The 23,387-nt window shown below is 45.6% G+C and overlaps 1 protein-coding gene across 2 annotated transcripts in view; it reads right to left on the reverse strand.

The window, feature by feature from the left end:
• Positions 1-4,035, reverse strand: part of CEMIP2 (cell migration inducing hyaluronidase 2) — an 86,232-nt gene extending 82,197 nt beyond the window's left edge. The window contains exon 1 of one of the 2 annotated variants that reach the window (XM_049646352.1): positions 3,862-4,035. The gene's annotated coding sequence lies outside the window, so the exon portion shown is untranslated. Of the gene's footprint in view, positions 1-2,779; positions 3,591-3,861 lie in introns of those variants that run through there. The other variant, XM_049646265.1, reaches the window with a different exon arrangement.
• Between the last annotated feature and the right edge of the window lie 19,352 nt (positions 4,036-23,387).

The raw sequence follows: 23,387 nt of genomic DNA on the forward strand, positions 1-23,387 counted from the left end.
GCCACCCAGGCTAAAAGAACGTACCCTAAAAAGAACGTACTTTGAAAGTACCTTGCGAGAGCAAACAGCACTAACTTGTATGGAACTTTAGTATATGCACAGCAAATTAAATCAAAGTTAAACCTGAAAGAATTCAATAAAATATGATTAAACTCATTCTACAGATGAACAAAGTGTGAAGAACTGGGGGATTTGGGCAGCACCAAAGGGTTAGCAAATGTCAAAGCTTCGCTTCAGACTGAACTCTGCCTTCAAGTACTCCCATCTTTACATTTCAAAATGGTACCACTGACACCAGTGTTCTGCCCCTACTGTTTCTGTCTGAATTTTGAAAATTTTAGTTTTCACCAAATTGCTTCCTTCCGCCCACTGCTCCCAATCTGGTCCTCCTCTGGATTCTTAAAGGATTCTATGCATAATGGTCCCCACACTTACACACTTCCTGCACCTGTTTCCTTTCCTCTCAGCCTAGGCTCTTTCCTTCCAACGCAGAGACTGGCTCATCTTTCTTTACAGATGGAAGCCACACACAGGTGATCTCGGCTCCCTTGGACTTCCCAAGCTTTAACCACTCCATCCACCTCCCTCTGCCTGCCTACTGACAAGGTGGGCACTCAGACTGTTTCCAGAGGGCCTGACACACAATGGGTGAACGAGAATTGTTAGTTGAATGCATGGTGGGTGGGTGATGCAATACTCCTCTTTTACAGCACTTTACAAGGTACACGTTTAAAACTTTACAAGGTACACGTTTACATACGGTATCCCATGTGAGTCTAAGACTGTGTATTTGATAATAATCCTCTAAATGCTCTCTTTCTGCACTGTGGTTCATCGTATCATCATTTGCAATTTCAGAACCCTGACCAGAGGGACAGAGCTGGTAAACAGTAGCCTTTCAACTTCGGAAACGGCCCACAACTACTTTACTTTCCAGTTGGTCTTCTCACCATTCCCAAGAGAGCTTGGAAACAAGCTAGATGAGGTCTGTTGGAACAGGAATGAGGTGCTGTCCCCTGGTTTCCTGCCATGAAATCTGAGACTCCTGAAAATTTGCAGGGTACAGGTTACATCAACAAAGGAGACTTTACTCAAACAATTCCACTGTGACAAAAGAAATCTAAACAAGCAAGGGGTAAGGATATACTGATTCCACCTCCCTGTCCACACAGCCCGTGGCTTCCGTCACTGGCTGTTGAAGCAGAACAGGTAGGTGATGATTCAAAATTCACTTCTAACCTTAATTTTCTGAGTCTGTAAACACACATTCATCAGATAAACCAGCTTCAGGAAGATTGAATGGAAAGCCAAAAGCAGACTTCCACCCACACAGACTCTGACCCTGCAGTGCAGGTTCACACAAAGCTGACGGGAGGAACTTTAGTGTTGAGAACACAACACCATAAGGTACTACCCAGTGTTGACTAAGCAGAAGGGCTAGTCCACTGTCTTCTCCTTTGCCCAGAAAGGCAAACCCCAAAGAGCCCTTTGAATAGCTAATCAAAGGCACACAACTAGAGCATGATGCCCAGACCAATTTTGAAAATAGCAAGCTTCCTTCAAGGGTCAAAGATTAATAGCTCCATTTTTGCCAAACCAAAGAACCATAAGGCTAACTACATGCGCTTCTAACACACCCGTTTCCAACAGGTATGTCTGGCTGCCCTGAGGCTTGAGGCCTCCCTCAGCTCAGGTGAAACTTCCTTCCATCCCATTTCCTCTAAATTCTTATTTTGCTCCTGAAAACATCTGCACACCCTGCAATTATGCAACAGGGCATCGCATGGTTGAAATGAAACCAGGAGAGTGGACACAAGCCGGTGAGTGGCTCCTGTGTGGAATGAAAGTTCTTAAAATTATTAAGCACTCCATCCTTAACCCCAACTCCTGATGAAAGGAGACATATATCAAAGTCTGTTTTCCTAACCTTACCCAGAGAATTTAAGTTGAGTGGTTTCTGCTCAACAGCGAGGTCTGGAGACAACCCTCAGCAGAGAGCATCCAGGGACATCAGGACCTCGGTTTTATTGCAAAGGATGTAGAAACTGGCACTAACTACTGAATTCTGGGATCCTCACAGAGCGGGACCCCCCTCCTTTGCCAAGACCTCGCAACTCTGCAGAGGAAAGCTGGGCGTGGGGTCCAGGGCTTAGGCTATATTCCCCAGCTGTAAAGAAAGCTGCAAGCGATTTTTAAAGCCTCCCCTGACTTGAACTAACACAAAGCGGGGTAAGGGGTGTGGGGTGCACCAACCCAGGGGAACAGTAAAGAGACAAAGGTCACCCCAAACGCGTCCGCGCGCGCGCTGAAGCCCAGACTCTGCAATGCACATTCTATCAACCTTTCATAGTGGTCAGCTTCCTGTGGGGTTTATCCCCCACCCCCACCCCCACTCCCACCCTCTCCGGAAAGTTTGCGGCTGTTCACACCGACTTTCAAAAGTCCATTGTTTCCTCCCCCGTAAACGTAATGAAAAGAGAGACGGAAAGAAAGAAAATCTAGACGTGGTTCCCAGACCCTTTCTTACGGAGAGGATTTACTCCGGGGGAGTCCGGTTACTCCCGAACCCGAGAGGAGGGAGACCGGGAGAGGCGGTGCGAGGGGGGAGGGCGGGAGGGTGCTTCGGGGGGCGGGAGGATGTTTTCCATTTCGGCAGCAGCAGATGCCTAAATGCCAGGCCGCCGGGAGCCGCGGTGGTGCGCGGGGCCGCCGTCGGCGACCTCGCGGTGGCCCCAGCAGGCAGCTGGGGAGGCGGGGCGGGGGACCCTTTGCTTCTTACCTTCCCCTCCCCCGCTTAGCGTCGGCTACTTCAGGTGCCTACACCGCGGTCCAAAGAGACGGAGCCGAGCTCCTAGCGTCCCCGGGTCCGGATCTTCTCTCCATGGCCAGAGAGCCCGGGTAGCCCCGCGCCCGCGCCCGCCGCCGCCGCCACCGCTGCTTTTATGCAACTGGCAGCCGCAGCCTCAGCCTGGAGGTGAAACACTCTCCTCCCGGGAATGACGCGCACTTCCCTCCGCCTCCGCCTCCTCCTCCTCCAGCCCCGACACTCGGGGGCAGGGGCCTCGGCTCGCTCGCTCGCTCCCGGAGCAGCCGCTCGGCTTTCTCCGCTCCTTCTCCGCGGGGAGGAAGAGAAGCTCGGCCCTGGCGGCGCGGGCCGGAGCGTCCCCGCGACGACGGGAGGAGGCGGCAGCGCGGGGCAGAGCGGGGTCCCGGGAGTCGCGCTTGTCCCTGGTCGGCGGGCGCCGCGGCTCGCGAGGGTCGCGCTCAGCCTCCGCCGGCCAGACAAGCCGCCCGGCTCTGCTGGGCCGAGGGCTGCGGATTGGGCGGGCGGGCGGACGGGACGCAGGAGGCGGGGGCAGAGGAGGGGCCTGCGGCCGGAGGAGGCGGTGGCCGCGCTGGGCTCCTCCCGCCGCCCGGCTCCGCGGGAGCTCGGGACCCGGCGCTGAGCGCGTCCGGACGCGGCTGCAAGCTCCTGCTGGGCTCGGCGGACCCTGAGCCGGCGCCCCCGCCACCTCGCGGCTGAGCCCGACCGCGAGCCCCTCTCACCCGCGGCTGGACCTGACAATGGGCTCCCATCACCCCCCCCCCCCCCCCGCCCCCGGCGGAACCTGCTCGCGCATCTGGTCCTGGCCGAGCCTGACACTGCGCCCCCATCACTCCGCGGCTAAGCTGGACACTGCACCCCCATCGCCTCCCGGCTGAGCCCTGGCTGCGCCCCAACACCCCTCGGCTGAGCTGGACTCCGAATGCCCTCATCGCTCCCGGCTGAGCCACACTCGGAACCTCATCATCCCCAAAGGGACTTCCAGAACTCCCGAAAAATTTCTGCGCGTTCCGCCGGCGCAGCGCGGCCGCCCCCACCTGGCCAGCCACGCGCGCCGGGTTCTTAGCCCTTTCCGAAGACACCGCCCGCTCTCTGCCTCAGGACAGCTCCTCCGGCAGCTCGGAGCGGCCGGGGCAACCGGCTCCCCAGCCAGAATAAATAGAACGACGTCTCCCCACGCCCCCTGCCCGCGCCACTCTGGAGTGGCTGCGGCTTGCGGGAGTGGCGCTCTACAAGCCACTCCCCCGCCCACCCCAACGCCCCTGGACCTCTCTATGTATGGACTCCTGCTCCGGAGCTGGAGGAGCTCCAGCTGCCACCTCCCCGCCCCTCGCTGGAGCTGCTCCCACCGAGCACAAGTCTGGTCTCCGGGGGAGGGCGCCTCCGGGGCTTGGTCAGTCAGACCCACGAGGTCCCCAGCTGGTGACAGCAGTGGCCCTCCCCAATGCAGGCAGTCGTCATCCTCTGTTTAATTCGGAGCTGGAGGTTGTCCCGACGGGGAACTCTTTCAGCGAGTCCTGGACAGATAGGGGTGTTCGGATTTCAGGGTTGCCCTTCCCCGCCGCCCCCCACCCCCCGCCCCGCCGTTTTAATGACACCTCAGTCATGTAACCATGATACACCCAGCGGGCGGGAAAGGGAATTTCCCCATTTCCATGAGTTAGGTTCAGGAATTTGTAGAAATCAAAGTTTCCAAATTTCGGCTGATAACATTCTCCTGCGGCACTTTGAAAAATTAGGATTGCCAAACTTGCCGCCACCTACTGAATCAGAGGTGCCTGGAAGACTCGAGTTTGAGAAACAGCGCTACAGAGCATCCGCGAATGACTTCAGACTTTGGGGGACGCGGGGGCGCCTGGATGGCTCAGTCGGTTAAGTGTCCGACTTCAGCTCAGGTCACCATCTCACGGTTCGTGAGTTCGCCCCCCCCCCCCCCCCACCGCGTCAGGCTCTGTGCTGACAGTGTAGACCCTAGAGCCTGCTTCGGATTCTGTCTCCGGCTCTCTCTGCCCCTCCCCCGCTTGTGCTCTGTCTGTCTGTCTCTAAAATAAATAAACATTAATTAAAACTTTGGAAGGATGCCTCCAAAACAGCAACACGGTCCAATCCAACACGGTCCAGTGCTAAGATCTTAATGAAACTACCCAACTTTGGATGCCACTGTTCCTTCTGGGAGAGGGAGGAAGGTTCTTGAAATAAGGCAGATGATTTTGAGTGACAAACTGGAAGGGAGGAAGGGCTGTTTTCGTGATCAAAGGTGAAATGTTTGGGACTATGCCTTATGAAGACAGGATAGGAAATGTGTCACCCTGTGCTGTAAACTGAAAAATACCCCCCTCCCCCCACTCAGAGATTTCAGACCCTAATCACCAGAACCTGGAAGTGTTCCTTTATATGGAAACAGGGTCTCTGCAGATGGGATTAAATTAAAGATCTTGAGTCGGGGGGTTATCCTGGGTTCTCAGGGTGAGCCCTCAGTGCAATCACATGTACCCTTATGAAAGGAAGGCAGACAGGAGATGATGTGAGCATGTAAGCAGATGCAACCACAGTCAAGGAGCACCAGCAGCCACCAGAAGCAGAAAGAGGCAAGGAAGGGTTCTCCCCTGGAGCCTCCTCGGGGAAGGGAGTCTTGCCCACTCCTTGAATTCAGACTTCCAGCCTCCAGGAGCATGAGAGAATAAATTTCTGTTGTTTTAGGCCACCGAGTGTGTGGTAATGTGTTATAGGAGCCACAGGAAACAAATGTATCCTACCACCTGCACAGGGCCAACTTTATATTATAATGCCCATTTTCTGGGGCGCCTGGGTGGCTCAGTCGGTTAAGCGTCTGACTCTGCTCAGGTCATGATCTCACAGTTCCTGAGTTTGAGCCCCACACTGGGCTCTGTGCTGACAGCTCAGAGCCTGGAGCCTGCTTCAGTTTCTGTGTCTCCCTCTCTCCCTGCCCCTGCCCCCCTCTCACTCTGTCTCCATCTCAGAAATAAACATTAAAAAAAAAATTTTTTTAATGCCCATTCTCTGAATGTTTAAGTGCCAGGCGCTTTGCCTGCAGTCTGAATATGTTACTCAATTTAATCCTCTCCCAAATTGTTATTCCAGTTTTAGACACGAGGATACTAGGACTCAAAGTTAAGGGAACCTGCCGCACAGCAAGAGCCCATTGGAATCAGGCCTGCCAAGCACTCAAGCATTAAAAATAGCAATTAAAAAATCACATAAACTGTTTTCATGGAAGGTTTGGTTTTAAAGAGGTTTTACTTCCATAACCTATACCTGTTGTCAAAACCAAAGGAAATGGACGTCAATATCCAGGAAAGCTGTGCGGGAAAGAGGCGGGCTGGTGGCGTGGATCGTAGGGGATTCTGTATCTTCTGCTCAATATTGTTGCGAACCTAAAAATGCTCTACGGGAGCCTGGATGACTCAATCTGTTGAGTGGTTGAGCACCACACTTCAGCTCAGGTCATGATCTCGTGGTCATGGCAGCCCAGAACCTGCTTTGGATCCTCTGTCCACCGTTCTCTCTGCCCTTTCCTTTGCCCCTCCCCTGCTCACACACTCTCTCTCAAAAACTGAATAAACATTTAAAACTTTTACAAATTAAAAATAAATAAAACTGCTCTAAATAAAGCCTATTGGGGGGCACCTGGCTGGTGCAGTCAGTAGAGCACACGACTCTTGACCTCAAGGTTCTAAGTTCGAGCCCCATGTTGGGTGTAGAGATTACTTAAAAATAAATTTTTTTCATGATAAAAATTAAAAAATAAAAAAAGAGGGCACTGAATCTTTGTGTAGCTGACCATTGAGAATTTTACAAACTTTTGTTCTTGGATATTTATCAGGAACATGAAAAATCAAAGGTTCTTGAAATAAAGCAGATGGTTTTGAAACTACAGATAGTCCCCAGCTTACAGTGGTTGGACTTAACTGTTCAACTTGACGATGATGTGAATGTGAAATGCACTCAGGAAATATACTTCAGATTTCCAGTTTGGATCTGTTCCTGGTCCAGCCATAAGTGGTATGAGACTCTTCCAAGATGCCAGGCAGTGACAGGGAGCCGTAGCTCTGTGTCAGCCTGGCATCATGAGAGTCAACAACTGATACACTCAAACCATCCTGTACCCAGACAGCCTTTCTGCTTTTCACTTTCAGTACACTATTCAACACGTTACATGAGATATTCAACACTTTAGTATAAAGTAGGCTTTGTGTGAGATGATTTTGCCCAACTATAGACTAATGTGGGTGTTCTGAGCCCGTTTAAGGTGGGCTAGGCTAAGCCGTGCTCTTGGGTAGTTGAGGTGTACTAAATGCACTTTTGACTGGAGATATTTTCAACCTACAGGAGGTTTGTCCAGACGTAACCCCATCGTGAGTTGAGGGAGATCTGTAATGTGAAAGGAAGTCACACCGGAGACCAAACAAAGTGAGAGGCCACAGACTTCTCTGGTCAATGAAATTGATGTTGTCCTGGATCGGGTTCCCAAGGAAGCAGGCTCTGAGACAGAGGAGCAAGATGTTCGTTTAAAAACGTCCATGAGGTCAACACCTTTGGAGGGAGGGACAGGAAGCAGGATGGGACAGAGGGAAAAGTTGAGCTGCAATGTGAACCCAGCAACAGGCTCGGCCAACCTCCCCTGGGGGCCCTGAAGCCCGCATGGCCCTTCTGAATTACTGCACCCAGATGGCCGGACCTTTATATAGCCTCCTGAATTAGTCACTGGATGTGGTGCCTCCTGGGAAGTTGCAAGACCTTGGGCAAGGCAGCTCAGCAGCTGAGGCAGTCCTGGAGAAGGATCACTGCCAATAACCCTCATTATGGGGCAGCACATCCTCCCTTGAAGGCAGATAGGGTGGTCATATCTCTATGTCACGTACTCCCTCAGGATGTGACACCCTCACTGTTGTTCTGTCCTTTCCATATGAGGGGGGGAAAGTCCCAGGATGAGTGAGATGCTCCTTTGATGCCTTTTCATTTGTGCTCTTCATGATGGTGGTGCTCACTGTGTTGAGGCAGGATAGCGCATTGGCCAAGAGTGAGGGGCCTTCAGTCAGGCGGCCTGGGTTAGAACCATGGTCCATGGCTCAGTGGCAGTATAACTTCGGACAAGTAGCCAAGCCTCTCTGTGCCTGTGTCTTCATTTAAAAATGGGAATAGGGGCACCTGGCTGGCTCAGTTAATAGAGCATGTGACTCTTGATCTTGGGGTTGTTAAGTTTGAGACTCATATTGGGTGCAGAACTTACTTTGAATGAATGGATGGATGGATGGATGGATGAATGAATACTACTGAGCCCATGCAGGTGTTATGAGAATTTATTATGATAATGTTATAGGGGGTTTAGCTGCACACCCCATAAGTCCTCAGCGCACTGTGCCATCGGTGCCTCTGGCCATCTCTTCTTTAGCCTTCCACGACTGGCTAAATTAGAATCTTCTATCATACACTCACTACGACTTCCTCCATGGGGATTGGAAAGTGAGTGCTCTAAGATCCAGGCCAGAGGTGAAGATCATGAGAAACATACGTGGATCATTACCTAAAGGAAGCTGGAGCTTTCGTTTTAATGGCGAGAAACAACGACCACACTTCAAACATGCCTCATTCTTTCAACCTCTCCAGCCCCGTTTGCACTTTCCTTTCCCCATCTCTCTGAAATGCCAGTTCTCCCACTCTGTACCCTGGCTGGCCCATCCCTTATCACACGCACCACTGTTCTTTTCATTTTGCGAACTAGATCAAATGTGACCCTCTTCCTGAACCACTCTAGGATCAGTCGGGACCTCCACTCAGCTCCAAAGGCTCTATCCACACCTGCTACAACTCTAGCAGCCCTGGGTCCTGATTATTAAGTATGTCCTACCCCCAGCCATCCCCATCCTGCCCCCTTCCCTGCAGCTGGTAAACTGGGCACCTGAAGATTCACCACGCACCACCTCTCTGCCCTTCCTACCCTCTTCCGTGGGCCTCGTGTCTACGCTTAGCTCCGAACATTCCGCTCTGCTCTGAAGGTTCAGAAATTCAAGATGGAGGCTCACCTTTATTTATTTATTTATCTATCTATCTATCTATCTATCTTTTTTAGTAATCTCTACACCCAACATGGGGCTCTAACTCACCGTCCCCAAGATCAAGAGCCACACATTATTCTGACTGAGACAGCCAGGCACCCCAAACCTCATTTGTTTTTCAATCCTAAGAGTCTAGCGGTGTTTGCAGAGTGATGCTGCCTGCTGTATGGATGACAAAGGAGTCCACAGAGCCCTTCAGGAGAGGGGAGAGGATCAAACACCACGATCTGGAAATAACCTGTACACCTCTGCGTTCAGCATTTCAGTGCCTCTGCGTGGTTTGTATTTTTCAGCTCCAAACCCTTTTAAGGCAGAACCTCGCTTAACTACCAGCCACTCTTCCCCTTTCTGTTTCCCCCCAGGCTGTTAGAAATTAATTCCCACAAACAGTGTTTCATTCTGTGAGGGTCTGAACAGATCGTCTTTAAATCTCATTTTTCTGTTCATACTTGTTCCCTGCTACATTTAGTGTACAGCCTTGGAAATTATTCTCCAGGTGACTAATGCTTCTCCAGAAAGGTGTTGATACGCTGTTTGCCATCCTCACCTTAATTAAAAGTCTTAGAAGATTTTTCCCCCGCTGACCGAGTGCAATAACATTACGGAATGTTAGTGTGACCTTTCTCCGCTGGGCTACAGCTGAGTGTCTACAAAACCATCTTTTCTTTCTTTATGTCCTTGCATCCAACTAAGCTCATTCTCACATTTCATCAGCTTGTCATGAAGACAGTATGCTTCCAGTTAAACTCTCTGGATACTTGCTTTAAAGTATGATGTAAGCAATTCTGATATAGCTAAAACTCTGACACGGTTTTTTCAGAGAGAGGAGAAACACTTATTTACTTAATTTTCAGCCTCTGCAATCTATCAGGTAAGTAGGAATGAAACCTCTTTTCTTTTTTTTAATTTAAAAAAAAAATTTTTTTTAATGTTTATTTATTGTTGAGACAGAGACAGAGCATGAGCAGGGAAGGGGCAGAGAGAGAGGGAGACACAGAATGTGAAGCAGGCTCCAGGCACTGAGCCGTCAGCACAGAGCCTGATGCGGGGCTCGAACTCACGGACCGCGAGATCATGACCTGAGCCGAAGTCGGACGCTCAACCGACTGAGCCACCCAGGTGCCCCGCCTCTTTTCTTTTTGTTATTTGAAAACACAATCTTCCCCTCTGAAAAAAGTGATATTCCATCCTGATTCCCATGCCATATGTTCAAAATGTGCACAAAATCCTTTTAAGTTATATACCATCTCTATGTAAGTGGTTTTGCTTTGCTGTGAGACATCTCACTTCATAGGTGAAGACCCCATCCTTGAAAAGAGAAATGAGTTACCTGATATCAGTCAGCTAGAATAAAGTTGCTACTGTAACGTATTTGGTGTCAAGATTTTCTTCTACCAGGTCTAAGATATATGAAGTATTGCCATCACTGTCTTATAAATTTGCTGTATGAAGATTACATGATAAATGTAAATGGAAGAAATACACACGAGAAATGTACCACCTTTTTATCATATACACAAATGGATGTGTACTGAAAGGATTTAAATAGCCAATTAGTATAAGAACTGAGAAAGCTGATTATGTATACAGTAAGCTATTTAAAATAATACCAACATCCAGGGGCACCTGACTGGCTCAGTCAGAACATCTGACTCTTGATCTAGGAATTGTGAATTGAAGCCCCATGTTGGGCATAGAGCCTACTAAAAACTAAAAGTAAAAACTTAAAATTGTCTTTAAAAAACAAAATAAATAATACCAGCATCCCGAAATCATGCATTATCTCCTGGGTTTTATCCCTTCCTTCCTGTTCTTCCCTTCCAGGCAGTCAGAAATATAAGCCCACTGCACCCTGAAAGATTAAGAATCCTGTGTATTCTTCAAAGAAGCATAATTAGAAAGGAGAAGCAAGATTAGGAACACTTTACCTGCAAAAATTCATAGCTGTCAAATTCCCCAAAATATACTGTATAAAAGCTCCCCTGCATTTTCCATAGTTACAAATAAAAACTAACATACGAGAAAAAAAAAATAATAGATCCCTGCAGTCTCGGGGCCATTTGGGTGACAAAACAGCTCTTCAGGAATCTTGAAGTCACCAGTGATTTGAATATGAACAGTTAACAACTTGTCAGAAGTTACTATCAGCCTACCCCAATTCCACAAATCTCTTTTGTGACATTTCCACATTCCTTTCTAAAGAAATGAACATGAAACTATTTTGAAAGATAATCAAGATTACTTGAGGCAGGGGCACCTGGGTGGCTCATTCGGTTAAGCATCTGACTCTTAGGCTCAGATCATGATCTCCCAGTGTGTGGCTTCAAGACCCACATCAGGCTCCATGCTGCTGACAGTGCGGAGCCTGCTTGAGATTCTGTCTCACTCCCCCCACCTCTCTTAAAATAAATGAAGTTAAGAAAAAAAAAAATCTCTAGATGCACATTGCTAAACTCCAGGCATTTCAAAAGCGCTTAAAAAAAAAAAAAAAAAGAAAAGAAAAAGGTTCTTGAGACAAAGGACAAATACTGTATGATTCCACATATATGAAGTGCCCAGAATAATCAAATATCAAATCCATAGAGACAGAAAGTAGAATGGTGGTTGCCAGGGGCGGGAGAAGAGGGACCGTGTTGCTGTTTAATAGATGCAGAGTTTCAGTTTGGGAAGATGAAAAAGTTGTAAAGATGGACAGTGGTGGTGGTTGTACAACAATGCAAATGTACTTAAAGACACTGAACCTCATACTTTAAAACGACTAAAATGGTAAATTTTATGTTGCCACAGGAAAAAAAATTACTTGAAATATTGTAGACTAACAAAATCATCAATATTTCCCAAGTTTGCAACAGTATAATGGAAAAATGACAAAAGTAGAAAAACACGATTTTATGTTCCATTTGGATGTAAGAATTTATCGCACCTTTAAACTGAACATTGTTTTCAGAAAACTACTGTTCAAATGCACTACAAGGTGGGGCTGCCTGGCAGGCTGGACGGGTGGTGCCTGTGGCTCTTGATCTCAGGGTCATGAATTTGAGCCCCACACTGGGTGTAGAGATTATTTCAAACATGAATGAATGAATGAATGAATGAATAATGTACTACAAGGTGCTTAAAAATGGAGGGAGAAATTTCAACCCTTTCCATGATCACCTCAATGCAAGTTCTCTTTTTTTGTTTCTTTCTTTTGTATTTTCTTCAACATGCATTTTATTTATTTATTTATTTTTAATTATATTTTCTATTTTTTAAAATTTACATCCAAATTAGTTAGCATATAGTGCAACAATGATTTCAGGAGTAGATTCCTTACTGCCCCTTACCCATTTAGCCACCACCCCCCACACAACCCCTCCAGTAACCCTCAGTTTGTTCTCCATATTTATGAGTCTCTTCTGTATTGTCCCCCTCCCTGTTTTTATATTTTGTTTCCCTTCCCTTATGTTCATCTGTTCTGTCTCTTAAAGTCCTTATATGAGTGAAGTCATATGATTTTTGTCTTTCTCTCTGACTAATTTCACTTAACATAATACCCTCCAGTTCAATCCACGTAGTTGCAAATGGCAAGATTTCATTCTTTTTGATTGCCAAATAACACTCCATTTTATATAAATACCACATCTTCTTTTTTTTTTTTTTAATTTTTTTCAACGTTTTTTATTTATTTTTGGGACAGAGAGAGACAGAGCATGAACGGGGGAGGGGCAGAGAGAGAGGGAGACACAGAATCGGAAACAGGCTCCAGGCTCCGAGCCATCAGCCCAGAGCCTGACTCGGGGCTCGAACTCACGGACCGCGAGATCGTGACCTGGCTGAAGTCGGACGCTTAACCGACTGCGCCACCCAGGCGCCCCAATACCACATCTTCTTTATCCATTCATCCGTTGATGGACATTTGGGCTCTTTCCATACTTTGGTTATTGTCAATAGTGCTGCTATAAACATGGGGGTGCATGTGTCCCTTCGAAACAGCACACCTGTATCCCGTGGATAAATGCCTAGTAGTGCAATTGCTGGGTCGTAGGGTAGTTCTTTTTTTAGTTTTTTGAGGAACCTCCATACTGTTTTCCAGAGTGGCTGCACCAGCTTGCATTCCCATCAATGCAAATTTTCTTTTGTAAATCAGCTGAACACAGCTAAGGAAACTCAAAGCTCAGTTATTTATTTAACAAATATTAATTGTTGGCCAGCGTGCCAAACACCGACAGATATTGGAGGTGAGACAGCACAGCCAATGTACTTGGTAGGAGTTCCTCTCTCTCACAGAAGGAAATTGACAAGTTAACCAGTATGCAAATGATAGGGGGCACCTGGGTGGCTCAGTTGGTTAAGCATCTGACTTTGTCTCATGTCATAGGTCACAATCTCACAGTCTGTGAGTTTGAGTCCCCTGTCGGGCTCTGTACTGACAGCTTGGATCCTGGAGCCTGCTTCAGATTCTGTCTTCCTCGCTCTCTGCCCCTCCCCCACTCGCACTTTGTCTCTCTCTCTCTCTCTCTCTCTCTCTCTCTCTCAAAAATAAAATAAAAACAGATTGTGATAAACTCTTTAAAGGACATAAAATTATGAATAATGAGTAAGGCAGAAGGCATTGATGGCCCTCAATGAACCACATTCCCAGCATTCATGCTCCTGTGAGGTCCCCTCCCACACTGACTCTGGACATGGCCATGTGACTTGCTTTGCCCAATGCGACAATGGTGGGGTGTTGTAAGCAGAGGCTTCAAAAGTGCTTGCACAAGTTGTTGGGTTGAGGTGGAAGATGGGGAATTTAAGATAATATGGTCAGGGAATATAAAGACAGTGGTAGTTAAGATCTAAAGGATGTTAATACTAAGAACAAAAGTTTGAAAAGGAAAATAAATTATGATGGTAAAAAAGGAAGGACCAAGGTAGGTGAAGCCGAGGACTGGGAATCCAGGCTGGGAATATTGTGGACCCAGGAGAGGCCAATGGTGAACTTTGTGCATAATTTTGGCTTGGACTGGTCTTATCCAGATACTAAATAAATCAAAAGAAGAAGTCATTAAGGTTCAAGAACTTTCTGGACAGATTCCTTGCTTTACATAGAAATATTAAAAAGTCGCATAGCTGAAAATAAGCAACAGTCTTAAGAAGGCCAGGCAACTTTCACTTTTATGTCTTTGGAAGCCTTGAGTTACCATGTTAAAATCTGGCTACCCTGCTGGAGAAACCACATGTAGAGAGAGTTGTGCCTTCACTCTCTCTAAACTGAGAGACTGTGTGTGGGGAAAGAGGACCCAAGATGCAGTGAGAAAGAAGACGCAGCCATCTCAGTATCCCAGCTGAGTTCAGCCCCACCTGCCCCACCCAATAAATGCAGGCATACGAGGGACCCCTGGCAAGAACAGCAGAGCAACTGCCCAGCTGAGCCCAAACCAGATTTCAGAATCATGAGCCAATGAAATAGTTTTCATTTTAAGCCACTAAGTTTGGGGTGGATGCTATGCAGCAAGAAAACACCTCAACCAGTGGTTCTAGACGGGGGCAGTGAGAAACTCTGGCCTGCACAAAGGGTGTAAATTTTTACGATTTTTTAAAAATTTTATTTTAATGTTTACTTATTGTTGAGAGAGAGACAGAGTGTGAGTAGGGGAGGGGCAGAGAGAGAGGGAGACACAGAATCCAAAGCAAGCTCCAGGCTCTGAGCTGTCAGCACAGAGCCCAACGCAGGGCTTGAACTCATGAACCGTGAGATCACAAACTGAGCCGAAGTCAGATGCTTAACCAACTGAGCCACCCAGGCGCCTTGTTTTTACGATTTTGATAAGTGATTGTCAAACAGTCTTTCATAGAGGCTATGCCCATGTATTTTCCCAAAAGCAACATATGAGAATATGTCTCACCAGCAGCATATATCACCATCTACATAGATTCGTAGATAAAAATATAGACATAGATACAGGTATGCGCCTGTCTTTGCCATGGGAAAAAAAAAATACCATCGCTTTAGCATGTATTTCTCTAATCATAATCGAGGATGCGTGTCTTTTCACATACACAGGAGCCGTTTATGTAGTTCCTCTTCTGTGATTTGTCTATTTATATCCTTTGCTTGTTTTTCCACCAGGCTCTTGTCCTTATTCCTTATTGATTTGTAACATCTCTGTACGTGTTAAGGAAATTACCTCCTTTGTTTTTTATTTGAGTTGAAAGTATGACTTCCCAGTTTAGCAGACTGACTTAGGGTGGTAAAAAAACATCGTATTTGTAAGCTACAAGTTGAATCAGTGTAAGAAACTAACAAGTGATGTGCTGAGGAAAGAAAACTAATATCTGTTGCCAAGAATCGCCCAGTAAAGGCTAGAGAGAAGCAGCACGTGTGAGTTGGGGGCAGAATGGACTGGGAAGCCGCTGTCGGAGAAGAGGAAGCCCCCTCTGAGGCCAGACTGTGAACCTGAGAGACTGAATTTCAAACTGTAGGAAATTATTTAAAGCAGTAGACACCACAGGTCAAGGATCAGGCTCCAAGTTCGGCATTTAAGCTCCGCTTTGCCTACTGAACCTTTTGAGTCTTGTCCCCTCTCTCAGTCTCTCTGATATAAAAATGGTGACCAGCCAGAGACCCATAAGCAAGGGTTCTGGAGCCACACTGTTTCAGATCACATCTCAGCAATACCACCTACTAGCTCTGTGACTTTGGGGGAGGTCCTTCAGTTCTCTGTGCCTCCATTTCCTTGTCTTTAAAGTGGGACTAATCATAGTAGCCACCCCACAGAGTTGTTATGACAGTAAATGAGTTAATAAACGTGAAACATTTAGAAGAGAACCTGGTATATATCTGCATGCAGTTAATGTTCTAAATACACACGCATACTTCGTCTGTTTCAGACAAGTAATACAATATCTCAAAATTTTCAACCACTTGTTGTGTATAATTATCCTCATTTCACAGCAAAGAAACTGAGGCTCAAAGAAACTAAATAAGATCCACAATTTTTTATACCCTTTACGTCATCTCCCAATATTAAAAAAAAAAAAAAAGTGAGATCTTTACAAGGAAAACTTAAAGAGAAAAAACATCTAAGTTATCCAGGCAACTGGAAACACCTTGAAATAATAAGAGGGGTTATCGTGAGGACCAGAAATTAATGCTGTTCTGTTGCTGCAGGGGGCAGAAGTGCTATCAATAGGTAGAAAATCAAGGGAGGTAGAATTTGATTCAGCTTATGAAGAAGTTGCTGTTTTTACTTTCCAGTGAATCTCTCCTTCCTAGCTCAGTGCTTGGCAACAGCTCTCAATAAATACTTGTTGAATGAATGAATAATAAGAGCTTTCCAAAATGGCACAGGCTGCCTCAGGAGCACTCCATCTGGCATGTGTGAGAGGCTACAGCTAAGCCCCTGATGGAGGGTCAGAATAAATGCTATTGACATATAATTCTTCTATCTGAGTCTTTAGGAAGAAAAATGATCCTAGAGGATATGCAGTAAGAGAAGTGCCTCCCAGAACCACTAAAGGACTGACTGATTTCTGGCTTTAAAAGTGTCTGTAAGTAGGGGCGCCTGGGTGGCTCAGTCCGTTAAGCATGTGACTTTGGCTCAGGTCATGATCTCATGGTTTGTGAGTTCGAGCCCTGCGTCTGCTTCGGACTCTGTGTCTCCCTCCCGCTCTGCCTTGCTCACTCTCTGTCTCTCAAAAATTGAACAAACGTTAAAAAAAAAGTTTCTGTATTATAGGTGAAAGTAACTTCAAAGGGAACACTTGTCAAATTCTTCTCATTCTTTTTGTGGGACACAGGTGTCCAGAGACAAGACCAATCTACTGGTATTTTATACAAGTAAAATCAAGTAAAGGAAGAAGGTTGTAAGCAGCCTGCCTTGGCAAGAAAAAAACAAAAACAAAAAAGGAGAAGGGATGGTTCAAAAGATCATTGGCAATATATAAAGTATTGATAGAAATTAATAATTCCGGGGCACCTGGCTGGCTCAGGAAATGGAGCATGTGACTCTTGATCTCAGGATTGGGAGGTAGAACCCCATCTCGGATGTGGAGATGACTCAAACATAAAATCTTTAAAAGAAAAAAGAAATTAATAATAATTCCTACCATTTGAGGACTCACAGTTTGCCAACAACCATGAGAAACCAAAGTCTCAACAGAAAAATGAGTTATCTTCCAATTTTTGAAGCTACTGAAGCCTGAGAGGACCAAGTTCAAATTCGGACTGGAATATTTAATCATTGTTGGACGCTGGGCAAGCTTCCCAAATCCTTTAGTCTTCAGTCTTGTCACATGTAAATCAACAAAATTGGGGATAAATCAGTTCACAAGGTTACAACACACTGTATGCAAAAAAAAAAAAAAATCTCACAGAGGACTCATATATTTTGACACTGCCTTAACCCCCCCCCCCCCCCAATCCGCACAATATAAGGAACGGCCTGCAATAGCTGAAACTGACCAGAGATTCAATGGCTTGCTTCATGAGCTAAGGAGACCTCCATCTCTAGAGGCGTTTAGACAGGGGCTACGCAGCTTCATGCAAATAGCAACACTTACATAATGCTTCCTATGTGACAGGAACTGCAGAGTGTGCTTCACGGGTATAGATATATATTAATCTGCGAATCCCCTCAACCTTATGAGGAAGACACTACTGTTAGGCACACTTTACAGATGAGGGAGCTAAGTAGTGTGAGTGAGATTTACACCTCTAGCAGGTGCCAGAAATTTGAACCCCAAAGTCTTGCTCTTAACCACTTCCCTAACTGCATATAAGCAACAGTGTGAAGGACCTTTCGCTATTACTGGCTGAGTGCTGGATGGAGTCCATGACCTTCCAGCGCAGAGATCCCATAAGTCCACAAGCTCTGTCTAGAGTGGACAGCTAAAGGGCTTGGACCACAACAGACAGAAGACGTCAGTTTAAAATGAGAAGCAAGTGGCACCTGGGTGGCTCAGTGCTTAAGCATCTGACTCTTGATTTCTGCTCAGGTCAGGCGGTTCATGGGTTCGAGCCCCGCATTGGGCTCCTTGCTGACAGCTCAGAGCCTGCACCCTGCTTCAGATTCTGTGTCTCCCTCTCTCTCTCTGCCCCTCCCCCGTTCACTTTCTCTATCTCTTAAAATAAATAAACATGAAAAACATTTTTAAAGGAGGAGCAATAGATGTGCACACGTGGGGCGGCCAGAGGCGCAGCAACTCCCACGCTGGGGAGAGCCCCACGCCGAGATCACTGCTCAGAACCACGGGCAGGACCAGGCGGGCGAGAATGGAAGGCGTTTCCGCCAGCCAGACCCTAGGTGTCACCAGAGTGACGGCACAGCCAGCCTTCCGTCCGTCCGGCACTCGGGCGGCACAGGAAATAACAGCGCAGGCAGCGCGGAGCCGGGCCGCTGACGCACGGAGGGCGGAAAGGGCGTGGGTGCGAGGGCCCGGCTGTGTGCGCCCGCGCCCAGCAGCCCCGCGCCGCCCGCCGCCCCTCGCTTACTTGCCCCGCAGCTGCGCGGACAAGGCTCGCGCTGTTCCGGGAGGGGGGTGCGGTGCGCGGGAAACCCACAGCACGCAGTTCAAACTTTGCTTTGCAAAGTTAGTACCGTGGATTTAGGTTTGGGGTTTGGACTTTGAGGGGAAGAGGGGAACAGAGGATTAACCGGTCATAACAGAACTTTTCTTCCTTTGTTCCCCTCTGCCTTTAACTGCATTGCGATTTGATGTCTCCTGCTCAGTCTGCTAGAGAAAATCATAAAACAGAAGTGCATACTAGCGAACAGAATGCATTCACACACTGTCTTGGTGGGTCCTCCTAACATGCCTATGGAATAGACCGGACAAGGATTATCATCCCCATTATATAAATGAGAACAGTGAGGTTTGAGAAGGTGGCAAACAGTACTCAGACGGTATTCGCTTTGCCTGGAAAAGTTAAAACATCCTTGTTTTTTAAATTAAATACTTTTGTATGATTAGCCTCCATTAGATATAAAGACTCATCTTTGTTCAAATCCTTTGCTCATCATCACACTCTCCCCTCTCCCATTATACATGCTGGTCACAGGGGGAAAATGTTATAGCCCAGAGCAAGGAAGAAGACGGTTCAAGGTGAAAAGAGACCTAAAATACACACTAAGTGCAATGTGTGGTCCCTGATCGGACCCTGATTTGAATGAGTGGGTGAAAGCCACGTTTGGGATCAAATGGGAAATTTTGAATACAGACTGGGAATTAGGCAGCGTTAAGAATCATTTCCGATCTTGGCAGGTATGATGATGCTGTTGTCCTAATTTAAAAAAAAATGTTCTTGTTTTAGAGCTTTCCGCTGAAGGGTTTTGTGACATCTTTAAAATATGTTAACAAAAAAATAAATCAATAATAAATAAAACATGTCAGCCAAAAATAATAATGGAGCATATGTGACAATACATCGACAATTGTTAACTCAAAGTTATGGATACACATACAGGTGTTTACTATCCTATTTTTCTTGAGGTTTAAATTTTTCATAAGTTGAAAAACACTGTTGAGAAAAAGTGACTCATTCTTCCTTTTACAGTTAAACGTCTTTGTCTTTTTAAAGTTTTTTTGTATTTTGACATTTCCCTTGACTCCCTTTCAGCATATAGAAAATTTGGTGTGTGGGGCGCCTGGCTGGCTCAGTGGGAGGAGTGTGTGACCCTTGATCTCAGGGTTATGAGCCCCACTTTGGGGGTAGAGATTACTTAAATAAATAAACTTTTTTTTTTTTTTTTAGGAAAATTTGGTCTCAAACATAAATGGAGGAAAAGGCCTCATCTGACTGCAATCTTACAGCTATAACTGTCTTCGATCACACCCTGCAGATTACAAATGGGATCCAATACATAGAAAGTGAAAAAAATTCCCCAGAAAAGAAAATGGTGCTCTGAAGGATGCTTTTTTTTTTTCTTCCTTTTTGTTTTCATTTGGAAATCATGTCAAACTTACAGGAGTTGCAAGAATGGTATGAGAACTCCTATGTATCCTTCACCCAGATTCAACAATGGTTAACACTTTGCCATGTTTCCTTAACTCTCTATCTATACAGTTATATGTATTTTTTCTGAACCACTTGAAAATAAATGGCAGACATCATTCCCTTTTACCCCTAAATACTTCAGTGTGAATCTCATGGGAATGGGGATTTTTTTTAATATATAACAGCATAATTACTATCAGATTCAGAAATTTTAACATATATGGTCCCTATTCAAACTTTGCCAATTGGCCCAACAATGTCCTTTATGGTATTTGACCCCAACCCAGAATTCAGGACCAAACCTACCATCATGCATTGCATCTGGTAGGTGCCTCTCTTCAGCTCCTCTTAATCTGGAACAGACTGTTAGCCTTTCTGTCTCTCAGTCCAGTTGTGTATAATTTCCCTTAATTTAGGCAGAAAAGCTAATAACATTCTTCAACTACAGTTCCAAGGATTTTACCAGTTCAATCTCTCTTGTCTTCAAGAACTAGAATTACATTGATAGGAGAAGAGAAAAATTGAACGGTTAAACCTTGAAAGTGTATATAAAGAACATTAATCTCTCAGAGAAGATTGAGAGAGGTCTCGCTGGTGAATGAAATTAGTTAAATGAATTCACATGACAGTATCAGGTTTGAGCTAGGCAAAAAGAGAACTCGTGACTGTATTAATTTGCCATCAAAACATAGTTCTAAGAGAATCTCTACTGATTCTCTAAGTTTGGGTTAATTTTCTTTTAATTAATTTTTTTTTTCTACTTTAAAAAACAGCACCTAGCTGGCCCAGGCATGTGACTCTTGATCTCAGGGTCATGGGTTCAAGCCCCATGTTGGCATGGAGCTTACTTTAAAAATATTTTTTAATTAATAAATAAAAATAATTTTTATTATGAGAGGTTTTTAAAAATTGTCAATATATTAGATTCTCTGTACCCATTAAATAACACAAATGTATATTTAATGAAACATGCCCATCATATAGCAAACTCTAAAATATCTTGTATAGTATAATGCTCCCTTTTTTTTTAATGTTTATTTATATTTGAGAAACAGAGTTAGAGATAGAGCAGGGAAGGGACAGAAAGAGAAAGGGACAGAGGATCCCAAGCCAGCTTTTGTGCTGACAGCAGAGAGCCTGATATGTGGCTTGAACTCATGAGCCATGAGATCATGACCTGAGCTGAAGTCAGATGCTTAACTGACTGAGCCACCAAGGCACTCCTATAATCCTTCCCTTTTTAAATAAATGCATATAGGTGTGTGTGGAAGTAGAAAAACTCTGAAAAATAAATATACTGAAATATCACTAGTGATGGATGGCCTCCAGGAAAGACTAAAATTGTGAATTTTTATATCAATTATTACTTCATTAAACAGGAAAAATAGTTATTTTATTGCAAGAAGAAGCAAATATCTTCTTTTCATTCTCACTTCTACCAGTGAATATTAACCACTGCCAAAAGTGTGTGGAACAATGTTATGAAATTGTTATTGGAGACATTATTCATAATATCCAAGATCAGAATTTCACTAAAGATACAGGGAAGAAAGCCATACCAACAGTGTGTTTGAAAGTGGAATTATGTCACTGGGGTTAGAATCCGAAAAGAGGGTGCCTAGGGGGCTCAGTCGGTTAGGTGTTTGACTCTTGATTTCGGCTCAAGTCATGATCTTGTGGTTAGTGAGACTGAGCCTGCATTGGGCCCTGTGCCGATGGCTCTGCACATCTCTCTCTCAAAATAAATAAATAAACATTAAAAAAAAAAAAGAATCTGAAAAAGAAAACAGGGTATAGCTCATTCGAGAATAGCATGTTGTGGGAAATTTTTTGTATGGATAGGTGGAAGGATGGTTGGAAGGACAGATGGATAGACAGATGGGTAGGAGATGGATAGATGGATGCATGTATGCCTACATGAGTGGATGGATGGGTGGATGGATGGATGGTTGGGTGGGTGGATGGATGGGTGGGTGGGTGGATGGATGGACAGATGGACTTAAGTATGTGTGAATATGTATGACCTACCATCCCATAAAGAATCTGAGGTGGCTGGAGAGATGGTCTGCTAGATTGATCCTAGGTTTTCCTCCTTTAGTATTTACACTCAACTTTCACAGTAACTGTACATATTTCAAGTTATTACACTCTCTTAAGAAAGAGAAAGGAGAAGTTCAGGCCTCTGCTACTCCTCCAATCTCTGCCCAATCGATAGCCCTCTATTAGCAACAAAGAGTAGATGAAGGCCTGGTAAAGAGCAATAATCACCACTATTTGAGGAATTCTTAACCTCTGGAGGAGAAGTTGGGGCCCCTGCAAAATCCAGAAAAATGTATACCCAATTCTGGCTCAATTCCAGGAGACTGTTGAGCCTCCAGAATCCTATCCACTAACTTCACTGAGGTTCATCAAGTCCATGTTAAGAACTCCCAAGCTAACCTGTAGCAAGAGATGACTGGACCTGGCAGTGACAGGCAGAACTGACCATAAAAGCTTTAGAGACCAAGCCCTTATATTTCTATTTGACACAGGGGATCTTGCTGCCCTGAATGTAGCTGAAGCGAACAGGCACTTAGAAGTAGGAAGGAAGGGCATGGAGGCTAGTATATTTTTCTGGTTAATACTTCGAGTTAAAACAATGCCTTTCAGAATAAATCATTCACCCCCGGCCCAAGCGGTGAAGTAAGGACAAGAGTCCATAATTCCTTACAAAGAAAAAGAAAGAAAGACAACTGAGCATGCATTTATTTATCCAACAAATCTATATTGAGTTTCCACTATACACCAGGCCTTGTTCCAGGAGCTAGACACAGAACAAGGAACAAAACAGACAAAGTGCCTGCCACGTGGAACTCACTTTCCTCTGGTGATGGTGGGAGGAAGACAATAAACAAGTAAACAAACAATTATGTGATATAATGTCACAATGCAGTAAGTGCCAGAAAGAGAGATAGAAAGAGCAATGGGAAGGTTTTAGGACAGAGGAGAGTGAGGGAAGACTTGGCTGAGAAAGACGCTTGAATAGATGCCAGAATGGAATGAAGGAGCGAGGCATGCAAGCATCTGGGGAAAGAGTTTTCCAGGAAAACAGCACAGGAAATGCAAAAGCCCTGAAGAAGGAATGTGCTCCATGTGTTAGGAACAGCTAGGAGGCCACTGTTGTTGGAGGGAGGTGAACAAGGGAGACAGTGGAGCCAAGTCTAGGAGGTGTCCTGGAGTCAAACCATGTAAAGGCTTGGAGGACACAGAAGGGGCTTTGGATTGTCTCTAAGAATCATGGGAAGCCACTGGAAGGAGGCTTTTCAGAAGGGCAGTATCATGATCTGACTTATATTTTACATGACAGGTCACTCTAGCTGCTATGTTGAAAAGAGAACACCAGGCGCCTGGGTGGCTCAGTCGGTTAAGTGCATGACTTTGGCTCAGGTCATGATCTCACAGTTTGTGAGTTCTAGCCCCACATCAGGCTCTGTGCTGACAGCTTCAGATTCTGTGTCTTCCTCTCTCTCTGCCGCTCCCCTGCTCG

The sequence above is a fragment of the Panthera uncia genome, chromosome D4, assembly GCF_023721935.1.
Source record: "Panthera uncia isolate 11264 chromosome D4, Puncia_PCG_1.0, whole genome shotgun sequence".
Taxonomy (NCBI): domain Eukaryota; kingdom Metazoa; phylum Chordata; class Mammalia; order Carnivora; family Felidae; genus Panthera; species Panthera uncia.